This window comes from Natrix helvetica (genome assembly GCF_964273705.1).
Source record: "Natrix helvetica genome assembly, chromosome: 3".
NCBI lineage: Eukaryota > Metazoa > Chordata > Lepidosauria > Squamata > Natricidae > Natrix > Natrix helvetica.
Window position 1 is genome coordinate 158,364,688 of NC_138549.1, and position 15,345 is coordinate 158,380,032.

General features: G+C 39.6%; 1 protein-coding gene across 1 annotated transcript in view; it reads right to left on the reverse strand.

The window, feature by feature from the left end:
• BCAS1 (brain enriched myelin associated protein 1) overlaps positions 1-15,345 on the reverse strand; it is an 86,347-nt gene that overhangs the window by 58,852 nt on the left and 12,150 nt on the right. The window contains exon 2 of the mRNA XM_081947046.1: positions 674-851. The gene's annotated coding sequence lies outside the window, so the exon portion shown is untranslated. The remainder of the gene's footprint in view (positions 1-673; positions 852-15,345) is intronic.

Below are 15,345 nucleotides of genomic sequence, written 5' to 3' on the forward strand. Positions count from 1 at the left end.
TTTCTAGCCCAATGCCTCACCCGCTACCCCAAACTGGGTTTCAAAAAAATGGCTGGTTTTCGCACTGTTGTGCATTTTATCTAGTAAGTAAGCAAAACTCTAAAAAAAAGGTGTACAACAAATTAATTTTAAATATTATCCATCCACTTCCACAACATAGTCTAACCTTTCATTTTGTTCTCATAAAATTCCTCATTACTTTGTAGTAATGCAAACTGAGTTTCTCCCCAGTTCTGAATTTCATTTGCTGCTTCCCAGAGAGGACTGCAAACAGGAAGCTGGCTAGAGGAGCCCTGATTTTCCCAGCTCAGTGCACTACGCAGTCTCATTTCTCCAGCTATTGCCTCCATGAATTGGCTCCACGTTGTAAGCTTTGGTTAAGGAGGAATAGCAGATAGACTAGGCGTATGGGGAAAGTCTGGAAGAACCTGCAGGAAGCTTCTAAAAACTCTAAGAAACACTCTTTCCCCCACTGCCCAAGGGCAATAAAAAAGGAAGGGAGAAGAAAAGAGAAAAACAAGCCAACCGAGATGTAGTGTGCAGGTTTTTTTTTAATGTTTTGGTTATGAGCTGAAAAGTAAGATTAAAATAGACATCTTTGCTAACTGGCCAGGAGGCTAACAAATGCTATTGAAACGCTGGTAGATATTTTAACATGAAATAATATACATACATACAAACAAATTGTACCTTGCCTGTTGTTTGCAGTACGGAGCTTGCCTCTCTGGTGCTGCTGATCCGTTCTGGAGCTGTTCAGCCACAGGTGCTGCAGTGTTTAAAAGTCTCTCCCAACAGGTACCTTGCTTTGCCTTGAGCAATATTCAGAGTGAGTAAACATTAGGTACAGCTACCTGGATAGGGTGGAGTTTTGGACACTCAGTTAGCTTTACTCAGCTGTTTTTTTTTTCTTCCTGGCCTCCAGGGCAAATTCAAGCTCTGTTACAAGTATGTTTTCCACCATTAATAGCGCCTGCAGGATTTGTAGGACTTTTAAAAACAACAACAACAAACAAACAACAGCAGCCCGTAAGGATTACAGTCTGTTATGCATTATTATGTTCCTTGGACAGAAAAATAACAGTGCAATCTTAAGTGTATTTATGCAGAAAGAAGGCTCAAGACATTTAATGGGAGTTATCTAGGGAATATAGGATTGCAAGAATGTGGCATATCCACATAAACAGGAACTGGAGCAGTTGATGGCTTGCTTTGAGCAAACTGCACAGCTTTTGAAGGAAAGGAGGCTTTAATTTGGATTCTATAATCTCAACAAGGGCTTGTTCTGTTGCTTTGAATTATTTTCACTTTGTAAATCTAGGGGATGATATGGAGACTACTGCCTGCTTATTGGATCTTCACCCTTCACAGATGATTGGATCATCTGGAATAGCACTTAAGGGAAGGGAAGAATGTCTCTTTGTAGGTAAGATGCATTTCACCCTAGCATTTACAAGACCTCGGATGGGGAAAGTCCATCCCTTAATCTGGTAAATCCATTTTGTAGGCAGATTACATTTTTGTTTCTCGAAAAAAGTGATCAGTAAAATAGTGACCCTTGCAATTTCAGAGATATCTGGATAATATTGAATATCTGACCCCATTTCAGTTCAGGTTTCAATTAAGATACAGTATATAACTATTTTAGTTACACATTGATTTATATCCAATCTAGAGACTGGCTAGGAAATGATACAACCCAGCTAGATCTTTTTCATTGATCCTGACATTGGCAAATAAAGCCTTCATTTAGCCATAGTTTGGGCCCTTCCTTTAAGGCCATGTCCACTGTCCAGTTAACATAATCAATCAATCAGAAGAAAGCTGGAAGGGACTTCAGAGGTCTTCCAGTTCAACCCCCTGCTCAAGCAGGAGACCCTATACCAGTGATGGCGAACCTATGGCACGCGTGCCACAGGTGGCATGCGGAGCCATTTCTCAGGGCACGTGCGCTGCCCTGTCAGCTGGCCAGCGCGCATGCACGCGCTGGCCAGCTGAATTCACCATTTTTAAAAGCTATTTTTCACCCTCCCAAGGCTCCAGAGACTTTATAGGAGCCTGGGGCAGGCGAAAAGAGCATCCCCCGCTCCCCCCAGGAGGCCCTCTGGAGGCTTCAGGGACTGTCCGGAGGCTTCCCTGAAGCCTTCGGAACGCTTAAAACAACCCTCCGAGCAAACCGGAAATTACTTCCGGTTTGCTCGGAGGGTTGTTTTAAGCGTTCTGAAGGTTTCAGGGACCGTCTGGAGGCTTCCCTGTTGCCTTCGGAGCGTCACTTCCGGTTTGCTCGGAGGATCATTTTGAGCGCTCCGAAGGCGTCAGGGAAACCTCTGGACGATCCCTAAAGCCTCTGGAGGGCCTGCAGGGGGGGCGGGGGAGGCTCTTTTCTGGAGCCTGGGGAGGGCGAAAAAAGCATGTAAAAATGGGGGGGTCATGCGTTGTGCGCGCATGGACACTAGGGGGGGTCGTGCATTGCATTATGGGTGCAGCACACCCGCACACGACCCCCCTGCGCTCCCCCCACTTGTGGCACACGAGCCAAAAAAGGTTCGCCATCGCTGCCCTATACCATTTCAGATAGGTGACTGTTCAGTCTTTTCTTTAAAATCTGGTTAATTGTCCTCACCATTAGGAAGTTTCCCCTTAATTCCAGGTTGCTTATCTGTCCTTGATTAGGTAATGAGGAAATTACATCAGGAAACTACATTTCAACACAAATTGAGATGTCTTGTCTGACAGGGTGCTAAATTATCTTGCATGGGTGACCATCTATATGAAATTACAGCAAGAAATAAATCAGCTTTTGGGGTGGAGTGACATCAGTACGCTGATGACATAGAAATAGAAATAGAAATTTTATTTGTTAGCCGCTCCCTCTCCGCAAGGGACTCGGGGCGGCGTACAATAAAATATACATACATTCACCACTTCTGCTCTTCCTTATCTAACTCAAGGAACAATTGAGATCCTTATATGGTGAAATTTAATAGTGGCATCAAGGAAGTAGCCAGCTATCATTTCATCAGAGATCAGTGCATCAGATAAAACAAGATGAAAAATGTCCAGAAGGATGGAGATGTTGTTTAAAGTACCTACACCAAACAGACTTTGGAAAATACCTCAGTTCCCAACAGAGGACATCTACTGTCAACTAGTCTTAAGTTTTAAAAGTAAGTTTTAAAGAAGAGACCAGATAGCCATTTGTCTCAAATGGTATAAGATTTTCTGCTTGAGAGTATTGGGTATTGGACTAGAACAGGAGTCTCCAACCTTGGCAACTTTAAGAATTGTGGACTTCAACTCCCAGAACTCTTCAGCCAAGCATATATATATGCTGGTTTTGTTATATTCGGGTCTTTTCCCGTGTAAGGTTGAGATTGTCTTTGCAACGTTTCGGCAGGATCTCACCTGCCATCTTCAAGCGTATATATATACATATATATATATATATATGTATTTGTGTTACAACCTAAGATATATACAGCCCGGGTTCAAATCCCAGTAAGGGTATGGCTAGCTGATGAGAGCTAATTAGCTCGAAATAGATCTATACTAGTCTCCCTTTATTTATTTATCAGTACAAATATAACACAAATATATATATTTTCTTACAATTCATCTTGGGACAATAAATCTAGACTATTTAGTTAAATAAATGTACATGTCCCAAACTGACCTCTTACTTTGAACATGATTGAACACTGTTTTCTTGCAGATGTTTCAGTGCCCAAACTAGGTAACCTCATCAGTTCTAGAGGATATTCTCCTTTATTGGTTACTTTGAACAATTTATCACTAAATGTATTTATTTCAAGAATATATGCTTGCTTTCAGGTTTTAATTACAGTATTATAAATAGTTAATACAAGACATGAATTACAGTTTAGCTTCAATGCCAGGAAATAACAGATCAATGTAAGACAGTGAAGGCAGCAATAAAAATTGGAGACCAAAATGTATCCAAAATGCCTTATCAGCTTGCTGAAAGTTTTAGTGAAAACAGTTGTCCCTCTCTTCCACAATTACCAGGATGTTTTCAGTCAGGCTCTGCCCTGTGGTATTTGTTTTACACAAGGTTCTCTTTATTTGCTTTGTGTGGTGGATTATTGTCCTATACTGCCTCTAGAGTTTGGTGCTACCTAAGCTTCATTGTGTCACCTGATGTGCCTTGGTCTTGGCCTACTTCCCATATTTTAGTTATAAATACTTCCTTAATTTCTGCCTCCTTGAAGATAACATCAGCATGCAAAAGAGAGAGCTCATTGAATACTGGGAGCAGAAGGACGAAAAAGAGCTTCCACCCATTATGAAATGCTGCTTTCTAGGCAAACGATTCAGGAAACAGAAGTGTGTGTGTTTGTATATTCTTTATTGTGCTGCTATTCTCCCTCCTCCTCCCTCTCTCTCTTTCTCTCTGATTTGCTATGGGTTTATTATTTCTGAGCTGCAAAACCCACTAACACCAGAAAATGGGAGCAAAGAGATATCAAAAATATTAACAATTTGCTGCCATCTTGTGATCATCTGGATTATTACAGCCTTAGATCTGCAAAAACTCATCCATTTCCTTTCCCTCTTGAACAATATTTTGTATCTCTCTGTCCTTCACGATGAAAAGTTTGCCTAAAGTGATAAGAATGAAAGAAACCTCTAAAGTATTTGGGATGGGGGCTAGCTTTGAAAGAATGTTCAAGCTGAGAAGAGTTATTTCTTCATGTGGGAGCTCCACAAAGAGTCATGAATACTGTGTCATCAACCCAAACTGAAACAGGAACACATTGTGAGAATGCTGCAGTGGTGGGTGGGGCAGGCATTTCGGGAACACAATTGCCCTACTGTCTGAGCTGTTTTGCTATCCCACTAAATAGGCCTCTCTGATTACAATACTATGCCAAATATTTCACCCAGTGAGTCCAAGTTGCTATATAGGGAGTAATGGTGATGCCAACACCCCCACCCCCATCTAAGCAGTTGTGGTTTCCAATGACATTATTTCTTTTGACATTCACATACATCTACACACATAACCTGCCATGTTTTTCCATCTTGCATTGAGTCAGCTGAGATATTCATACCCCTGTAATGGGCAGATAACCAAAGGCATTCTGCTTTCTACCTTGATTGGTCAATAAACAGAACATTTTAAAAAAACTCCAGCTGTAATGAGGTGAAATAGAATAGAATAGAATAGAATTCTTTATCGGCCAAGTGTGATTGGACCCACAAGGAATTTGTCTTTGGTGCATATGCTCTCTGTGTACATAAAAGGAAAACAAAAAAAGAAAAAGAATACATTCATCAAGAATCATAAGATACAACACTTAGTGATAGTCATAGGTTACTAATAAGCAATCAAATCATACTAGGAAAAAAACAGAACAATATAAATTGCAAAAATACAAGCAACATTGTTAGGAATGTAAGCTAACAGTTGGGTTAGCAATATATAAACCAGGATGGTAGTACTGTTTCTTTAAGTACTGCTGTAATGTGATTGGTTGCTATTACCTCAAGCAGCCATAAGAGGGAGCCAGAATGTCTGTTAGATCTCTGTTCGTTAGATGCTGATCGGTGAATACTGCTTGTTAGATCTATTGTGTTTTTGCTACTGTTAGCGACTTTGTGTGCTGAACTGATTATATGATACTGGACTGTATTCGAAGGATCATTCCTTAACTGAGAACATTGCTAACTGACTGACTGAACCGTGTATGACTTGGACTTTAAATTGACCTCTGAATACCTCTATATTTCCACATAGTAAACTACTATATTTTATACTATTCGGTGTCCCTGTATGCTGGTTTGTGCGTGTTCTTCCATACCACTCTCATTACCCTTCTCTGCAACACTCGCTCTCCTAACGGGGAGCTTACTTACTTAACAAACATAGTTATAGTCATAAGTGGGAGGAGATAAGTAATAGGAAGGATGAGAAGAAGAATAGTAATACAGTCTTAGTAAATAGTTTGGCAGTGTTGTGGGAATGAGTTGTTTAGCAGAGTGATGGCATTCGGGCAAAAACTGTCCTTCTGTCTAGTTGTTCTGATGTGCAGTGCTCTAGAGAGCACCGTTTTGAGGGTAGAAGTTGAAACAATTTATATCCAGGATGTGAGGAGTCTGTAGATATTTTTTCAGCCCTCTTTTTGACTCGTGCAGTATACAGGTCCTCAATAGAAGGCAGGTTGGTAGCAATTGTTTTTTCTGCAGTTCTGATTATCCTCTGAAGTCTGTGTCTGTCTTGTTTGGTTGCAGAGCCAAACCAGACAGTTACAGAGGTGCAGATGACAGACTCAATAATTCCTCTGTAGAACTGTATCAGCAGCTCCTTGGGCAATTTGATTTATTTTTGCACAAATCTAATCTTTAGAATAAATCTAATCTTTAACTAGATTTAGAGTTGCATCATGCTCTTCTTTCAGGAGATCAAGGCAGTGTACATATCCTTCAGTTCTCCGTCAAGAGAGGAATACCGTAGCATAAATTGGGCAGGGGTAGAGGTAGGCCAAAGAGACCTAAATCTCAAGCGATAAATAAATACAAAAGCAATATGATGATGCAGAGAATTTTGAAAGTCCACATTCAGATGAAACCAGAATTTTTCTCACTAGGACTTGTGAATACAAAAAAACTTACAATTGTTTTGATATGTATTGTAAAACAGCAAGGTGATATTATAGGCACAAAGATGGAAGAATGCAGAAACATCCTCAAGTGGGCTGTGAAGATGGTAGCTATGCTAAACTGACTTGTGTGATCTGGAAGGGAATAGCAATCACTTTTATAAAAGGCTGGAAAATCCTTTATAGACTTTTTGCTGAAGATGGATAAAAATGAACTAGTGGTGTCCAAAGTTATTGATTTAAAAGGGCTGTAAATGGGGAGAACTATGTTATGTAGCTTTGATGGAGGAAAATGCTAATAAATATGTCGGTAACAGCTACAAATAAGGTTGAAAGTTGCTCCTTTAAATATGTTTCCTTTTCTTTCCTCCCCGAATTGCTATTTTGTTATTTTCAGCATCAATTTTTTAAAAAGCTTTCCTTCTTTTTTCTTTTCTTTTCTTTTTTCTTTTCTTTTTGCATTTTTTTCGGTTTTTATCTTTTAACATTGTAAAATTTTTCTTTAATAAAAAAAATAAACAATCTGTTTTGTTATAAAATGTAGTTTTAAGAAGTCTTTTTAAGAAGACGGGGATGGGAGAAAATACACAAGTGCAACTACAATAACTAACAGCAGGTGGCAGCCTTTAATTATTTTAAGGACAAGCTCTGCGAAAATTTCATTCTTGGAAGAAGCAGATTTTTTTCTGCGTCTGTGTGTGTGTTTGTGTGTGTGTGTGTGTGTGTGTGTGTGTGTTTTGCACATAACTATGGCACAAACATGCCCAGGAAACATATTTTTCTACTATTTGTCCATGATGTTTTATCTTTGCGTACACCACGTGAAGCCCATACGTGAGGTGGAGTCAGGTTATTCTTATCAGTATTAAGGTATTATTTAAAAAAATATATATATTAAAAGTTTATTATAAGAAAAAAAAAACAAATAGAAACAAAAAACCAAAAAAGGAGTGACTTAATCGGTGCAGAAGAATGCAAGGAAAGGAAACCCTTTCTATAACAGCAATGTCAATCTAACCGTCAAAATCTAAAATTGAAATTTCATTGCCCTCCACCCCCAATTTCGAAGTCCATAAAACATATTAAAAAATAAAAAGCCCAGAAGCTGTTTTCAGGTGGAAACAAAACTAGATAACTTTTTTGACTTTAATGAAGGCAGTCAATTTTGCCATCTCTGCCAACTCCAACTTCCATTGTGGGAACTGATGTGTCTCTTCATGCATATCTAAAGCCGTCTGGCAACTTTTAAATGAAAGGATAGTGTAACATCTACTACAGATCTGCTAGAGGGCAGTTTAGAATAGGATCTTTCTGACAGAGATGCATCCATTGTGAAATACCCTCTCTGATCAGGTATCCTTTTCTGTTTCCATGCTCTCCAGTACTGGTATTTTAAAAAGAATAGCAACAGCGCTTAGAGATATAAACCACTTCACAGTGCTTGGCAGCCTTCTTTAAGTGATTTACAGAGGCAGCCTATTGCTCCCAACAATCTGGGTCCTCATTTTACCTACCTCGGAAGAATGGAAGGCTGACCTTGAGCCAGAGAGAATTGAACTGCCAGCAGTCGGCAGAATTAGCCTGCAAATACTGCATTCTACAACACTACAACACCCTTGCGATGTATACATTCATTTTTGACATTAAAATACAGTAAAAAAAAAGACAGGCTTTACGTTCATGTTATCATGATGAGCATAACTAGGGGAGGGTGTGTGTAATGTATAACACCTGTCTTCCCCTTTCCAAGATGTCTTATATCTCCCCCTCATACCTTAGAAGTTTCTGTAACAAAGCAAACTTCTAGCTAGATTGCTCCTCAGCTGAAATAACCTTTATAGTAATGTTCAGAACATTGTTAGAACTCCGTCTTTGCAAACAATTTTAAGTTCTTGATAATGGAGTCTTGGAATAATTCTGCAATTATTTTTTGAGATTTGGAAAAGGAGCGACACTTTACTAACTGTGTCTCGTCAATATCTTCATTACTCTCCCAGTTCATTGCAAGACAACGTGAGACCTTCCATTGTCCATTCTGTCTTTGGAGATCTTCTAGTCCAACCCCCCCATACAAGGGAGGAGTCCTCATATCAATTCAGGCAAATAGTTGTCCAATCTTTTCATGCAAATCTCCAGGGATGTGACAGCCACAATTTTGGGAAGCAATCTGTTCCCAAATCAAGCTGATTAATTGTTCTGTCAGGAAATTCCTCCTTATTTCCTCTGACAAGCTTCCACCCATTGTTTCCCCCCCCCCCCTATCTTCAAGTGATATGGTGAACAAATTGATATCCTCTTTTCTGTGGCAGCATCAATACTAGACAGTGGTGGGTTCGGACTGGTTCGGACCGGTTCAATGGAACCGGTAGTCGTCTGGCGGCCTGGGTCGCTAGAACCAGCAGTGACCCAGCCTGCCACACCCCCAAACTGGTTCTCTGGACAGTGCCATAGGCACCACCATCTTGTTTTTTGCTTCTGCACATGTGCAGAACAATTTTTAATTGCACTGCACATGCGCAAGCAGTGCGCATTAAGCGCAACCACGAGCAAACCAGCAGTAGTGCCTGCCAGAACCCACCCCTGATACTAGGACAATGTAGGGTGTCAAAATATAGATCAATAGGTACAAAATAGGTGCAGAATGTAAATTAATTACAGTTATTTGTAGTACTCCTGCAGAGAAAAGAAATGTAATCTAATAGATAAAAGTTGGTGTGAAAATGACATCTTTGTAAAGCATATCTCAAAATATTTGAACCAAATTAAAGGCCTTTTCGGCTTCCAACAAGATTAAAATAGCTAACCTGTTATCTGCCACTATATTCAAAATATAAATCAACAAGTGAATATTGTCACATTCTATTTTTTAGAGAATTTAGGCAGTAGTGAAAATTATGGATGAGAATAATGTTTGTAATCACCTATCTAAAGTTGCTATTAAAATTTTGGTATCAACTTTAAGCAACAGTATTGGTCTACGTGTTTAAATTAGATTAGATTAACAGAGCTAGAAGGGACCTAGGGGGTCTTTTAGTCCAACCCATTGCTTAAGCCGGAGACCCTACACCATTTCCGACAAATGTCAGTCCAATATCTTCCTGAAAGCCTCCAGTGATAAACCTCCCATAACTTCCAAAGGCAACTTCTGTTCCATTGACTGATTGTTCTCATTGTCAGAAAATTTCTCCTTATTTCTAGGTTGAATCTCTCCTTGGTCAGGTTCCATCCATTATTCCTTGTCTGGCCTTCGGGTGCTTTGGAAAATAGCTTGATCCACTTCCTCTCTATGGCAGCCCCTCAAATATTGGAACACTGCTATCATGTCTCCCCTAGTCCTTCTTTCTATTAAACTAGAAATACCCAGTTCCTGCAACCGTTCTTCATATGTTTTAGCCTCCAGTCCCCTAATCATCTTGGTTGCTCTTCTCTGCACTTTTTCTAGAGTCTCAACATCTTTTTTATAGTGTGGTGACCTTTTGGAAGAAATATCCTTCTGTGTTCAGTTCCAAGTGAGGAAAAAGACATTGGATTCATGGAAGCTGCTTGGAAAGAAGGTTTATAGATAAACAGGATCACGTGGCTTGAGATGCTGGGAAAAAAGGGATGAGATGCTGAGAGTGCCACGGTTTTATGACTTCTCTGAGCTTTTGAATTTGAGCTTGTATTCTGATTGGTTGTCAGACTCCCATGGGGCCATGCAGGGGTAACTTTGTAGGCTGTCCTGAGTCCCAAGCTTGGTTGGCTCTTGCTGGGTGATGATGTAATGAAAGGCCTTTGGGACTTCTATTATGGCTCTGCCTGAAGGAAGTAGATCTTTGTTATGTAGAATAGACTGGCTCATTGACAAAGTGGAGCAGGGGCTGATTTTCTGTCTCCCTTTTAGGGGAAATATTCTGCCCTTTTAGTATTTCTTAAAATATTTCATTTTAAGAGGGGTGGGTGCTAACTTTCTACAGACCAAAACTGGATGCCGTATTCTAGGTGTGGTCTTACATCATGTACATGTAGTAGTATCTTTACATGGCCTTAATGTTTTTGTTACATAAGCCTTTCTTCCTAAACTGAGCCCAATTTAGCTTCCTAAAAATGTTATTCCACTGGAATGTTTTAACATTTTCTCACATCCAAAATCAAAGTGCCAAGTAAATCTATATGCTGTCCTACTAAAACTCTCATTGTCGTTTCCTTTTACTGGGTGGAACAGTGCATTGTGGGGCATCAGGGAAGGTTTCTGATGCTCCTGCCAGCTTCCCACAAGGAAATTGAATGCAGAAGCCGGTAGGAATTTGGAAGTTGCTCCCTCTCCCATTGCTTTTTGTCCATCCTTGGTCATTCTGCTTCTCTGTTTGAGGAGAAAAAGTCTCTGAAGCAATGACCCAGTGAGTTGTCTAGTATTGTGTCAATGTGAAAATTTCAAGGACATTTCTGGGATCTATTCCCACTTTTATTTTCACTTCTGGGAAATAAGCTACTTCAGTGGAAATGTTATTTTTAACTTGCCAGATCTTTTGCTAATCTTTAGCCTTAGGAAATCCGCAAATGCAAAAGAGGATATTCCCTTTCATTTTGAAAGAAATATTGCAGATTCATGTTTCATAATTATTAAAGCATTTATCAGCTACTTAGTAGTATGAGAAGCCAGACATCATTAAGCAGCTAATGGCTGGGAGGGCTAAGCAAAGGCTATTAATCCTTACAAATTAAGTCAGGCAATCTTTTGAGGCTGCCGGAACACAAATCTTCCAAAACAGAGAAGCTGTTCCCATCCCAGTTTTAAAGTGAGCTTTTTCTATGCCCAAATACCTTCCTTGCTGCAGCCAAGTTTCGATATGCCTGTTCTTATAGGGAAATGGAGCCACTTCCAGAGAAAGTATTGAATATAGATGCCTTCCACTTTCCTTTTGGAAGATGTCTATGGAGTTCAGAAGCATTCTTGCAAACAGAATGGTCTTTGCCCAAAATTGGAAAAACAGGGAAACTCCACATGAAGGGGAAATAATTAGGAAAATTTTGATCTGTGCTGAAATGGACAAATTGACATGGGAATTGAAGAATAAAGATAAATCAGAATATTATAAGATCTGGGATAAATTTTATCGATGGTTGGAATATAAAAGGGAAAGCCCAAAATAGGCATGAGCCAAGATTCATAGAATGTAGACTAGAATCATGTATGGAATGATAAATGCGAGAATGTACATGATAAACACAAACCAACACGGCTGGAAATAGGTTACTTTTCTTCTTTTTGTAAATACGGTATGGATCAAATGTTTAAAAAATAGGGTAGTTGCAATGTATAACTGAATATCTTAGCATGTATGGCATAGATTCTACACTGTGTCCAACATTTTAATTTATGTTTAATAAAAAAACCTTTTAATTAAAAAAAAAGAAGCATTCTTGCAACCAAGGCATATGCTTGAGGCAACATAGTTCCTCCATTCCTTCCTAATAATTTGTGTACATTAATTTAAAGATGCTATTGATTGATTGATTATCTGCCACCCAGTCGGTGTGGACTCACAGCAACCACATAGATAGAATTCTTCCATGTTGATCTATCCCTAACCTGCTCTTTTAATCTTCCAACGAGGCATCCATCACTATTGCACCTGAGTCCATCCACCTTGTTGCTTGTCATCCTCGTCTTCCTCTTCCTTCCACCTTTTCCAGCACTACAGCCTTTCAAGAACAAATAAATGAAGAGGGAAGGAAGTCTCTGAGGAAGATCCCCATCAGGATCACATTGCATACAGTACTTCTGCATGAATAGAAGCAGAGGTGGTATTCAGCCGGTTCGGATCGGTTCAGGCGAACCGGTAGCAGAAACTTTTGAGTAGTTTAGAGAACCAGCAAATACCACCTCTGGTGGGCCCCGCCCTCCAGCCCCAGTCGTTCCCTGTCTTATATTCCCTTGTTTTTTAGCTCAGCTGATTCACGCAGCAGAGTGGATGGCCATGCTTCAACGGAGCTAAAAAAACAGCTCAGCTCACTGGCGCTTACACAGAGGGCGGTCTTTGAGTGCTATGCGTGCATGCAAAGCACACGTTAGGTGTGCGTGCATGCAAAGCACATGTTAGGTGTTTGCGCATACGAAGCATGCTCTCATAGAACTGGTAGAAAAAGATTTGGAATCCCACCACTGAATGGAAGGCTCTAATTTGTGTTGGTTGGCAACTTGGAATACTAAATGCTAGACTAGACAGATCTTTGGGTTGATCCTGCAAGGTTCATTTGATATATTTTGGCTCTGTCTTCTGAGTTATGAACAGGCAGCTGTTTCAGAGAAGGTTACACAGGGTTGATCTCGTATGCTACAGAGAATTCTCTTTCTGTTCTTTTCTAAAAATACACGGACTTGTTAAAACATAGCAATTTAAACCTTACAGCATATTTCTCTTCTTCTTCATTGTACTTTAAGTAGGAGTACACTTCTAAAGTAGAGATCGGTACAGCTGAGAAGCCTACTAAGCTTTAGGCTAAGTAAACCTTTATGAAGTTTTGCGTTCCTGGGCATAGCTATACAATCAAAGCTTAAACTTAAGATTCCCATACTTCAATTTATGGACACTACCTTATAATAGCAAAATACACCCCTGTTAAAACATGACTTGCCTGCTTCTTATGAAATCAGCGAGAAGTCATTAGCATAAAACACATGCAAATTTTACTTTAAATATAACCTTTTCAGAAAGTAACAATAGTTCTGCAGTTTTATTTCTGCATTCTAAATTTATATCTCACAATATTGGTTAGTGCTGAAATAACTTCTTAGTTGTTTATAATCAACTGGTCTTCCAAGTAAATGAAATGCAGAAGATAATTCTTCTCCGCCATAGTTGAGATACTTTGCCGTAGAAAAAGAGTTAACACGACTTGTCCTTAGGTTATGGCCATTTGGTCAATGACCATTAAAATATGTGACAGTGCTTAATGAGTGGTACTTATGGCCAATCTTTGGAGTTCCTTCCATGGTGATCTGGGCTCTTGGCACCAAGCTTACAATTACGATATTCTTATGGTGATTGTGATTTCTGATGGTCTCAACTGATTTCCAACAAGCAATGGAGAAGCTGGCAGGAAGTCTGAAATCATAATCATGTTATTTTTTGGTTTGTTTAATGACCCACATGGTCCTTGCTTAATAACAGCCACAGAGACTGCTAGAATTGCTGTTACTAAGGGACATAGCTATGTGATGTCACGTTTACAACTGCATTGCTTAGTGAAGCCAATTGCCACAATAACCTGAGGACTACCTGTGAGTGAAATGGCAGCAACATTTTAAAAAAATGTGCATGCTTCCCAGAATCACTTGTTTGTGAGATGGACAGCTGTATAAATCGGTTTAATAAATCAAAAATATATGAATTTATCCTTAAAATAAATTTATGTCAGTTTTGTTCAAATTAACCTGATTTCACCATCTCTGTCCTCAGGGAGTAAAGTGGTTGAGATTAACTAGAGCAGCGGTTCTCATCCTGTGGGTCGGGACCTCTTTGGGGGTCGAATGACCCTTTCACAGGGGTCGCCAAAGAACATCGGAAAACATATATTTTCAATGGTCTTAGGAACCGAGACACCAATTTTATGGTTGGGGTCACCGCAACATGAGGAACTGTATTAAAGGGTCATGGCATTGGGAAGTTTGAGAATTACTGGACTAGAGAATTGAAGCAATCTAGCAAAATGATGAATGGACTCCCTGTCATATTTTTGGCTTGTGAGGACTATGTTTTGTCCATGTAACCTAGGAATCAACGTATCTGATTGGCATTTGCTTTTATTCTTCTGATCAAGACGATCCCAGAATCGTCCTGAATTGTATCTGAAAGACAAGAGTGGTATGTTTTGAACTGAGAAGGTGACTTTACTTTTTTCGCAGCTACATGAGTTTGCATCTCACGTTGTTAGAGAAAAAAAGCTGGGCTCTGCTTTTCTTGATGCACCCTTTAAAAAAAAAAGACTCTAGCCTATGGACCACATCACAATCCCAAAATAGCATCTTTTGTACCTTTTTTTAGCCTTTGGGGTCAACTGTTTGTAGAAGTTGTTTTGGGAGGTTTCTATTATGGGAAATGGAAGATCTGATTTTTCTTCCCATTCAATCTAGCTAACCACTAAGTAAACTCTTAAGACATCTCAGCGGTTTTCTTCTTCTTCTATTTTTTTTTAAACGCTCCCAGCAGTAATAACAGGATTCTAGTACTGCTGAGCAATGTGGTTCCAATTAAAAAAAATCTATGGTCTGAGTAGGACATTTTTCCCATGCTCACATTGCACATTGCATGAATGCCTGTCAAGTCATAAGAAAACTGGACCATGTGGGTTTTTTTCTGAATGCATAGGTTTGATGTTATATTCATCCTAATCTAAGGAATCTTAAATTCTATCCTTGGTAGGGACCTGGAATATGATGGGTGGGTATCAAAATCTCTCTCTATATATATATAAAAGCCAAATACTACTCACACATCATGAAATCTCCAGAACTGTAGAGCCTACAAACTTGAAATTTGGCACATATGTTCCTCTTGGCTTCTAGGTGCTTGCTAAGAAAGGATTTTTTGAAATGACCATCAGACCGTTAGTATTTCTTATACAGTAATTAACATGCTCTGATGCTAAGGAGTTCTACTCCCCTGCCCCACCTGAAAAGAGCTCTGTTCCAACTGCCAGTTGCCTCACATTCCGTTACCTCATTTCAAACTGGCAGACGTTCCAC